This window comes from Brassica oleracea, chromosome C2 (genome assembly GCF_000695525.1).
Source record: "Brassica oleracea var. oleracea cultivar TO1000 chromosome C2, BOL, whole genome shotgun sequence".
In the NCBI taxonomy this organism is placed as follows: Eukaryota; Viridiplantae; Streptophyta; class Magnoliopsida; order Brassicales; family Brassicaceae; genus Brassica; species Brassica oleracea.
In genome coordinates, this window is record NC_027749.1 from 24,285,926 (window position 1) to 24,286,561 (window position 636).

Sequence of the window (636 nt, forward strand, 5' to 3'; positions counted from 1 at the left end):
GTCGGAATTCCGTCGGAAAATACCGATGGAATTCCGACGACTTTGCTGTTAATCGGAATGTCGTCGGAATTCCGTCGGAATATACCGACGAACTTCCGACGACTACAACGGTTACATTTTTTATCGGAATGTCGTCGAAAAGTCGTCGGAAAATTCCGACGAACCGTATGTCGTCGGAATTCCGTCGGAAATGGCCGACGGAATTCCGACGACTTTATTTTTTTGGATTTGGTCGGAAATTTGTCAGTATTCCGTCGCAAATGTCCGACGACCTAGGTGTCCGTCGGAAGCTCCGTCGGAATTCGGAGTGTTTTCTTGTAGTGCCACGGTTATCAAAAAAAAAAAAAAATAACAAAACTTGAAAAAGAAACATATAGGGTACCGTGGGTAACCCTAAAGTTCTACAGGTTTTTTTGCGGTTTACCCTAATGATACCAAATTTTTTCGGGTTTTTTAATTTAGGATATTTTTTGGACGGGTTTAGTTTGGGTTCAGGTTAGGGCCGGGGTTATTTTACCCATGACAACATCCCTAGATATCACATATAGTATGTGTGTGTTGTGTAAGCATTAGGGGTGTTCAATCCGGATATCGGTTCGGTTTAGGTTCGGTTTTTTCGGTTTTCGGTATTTCGGT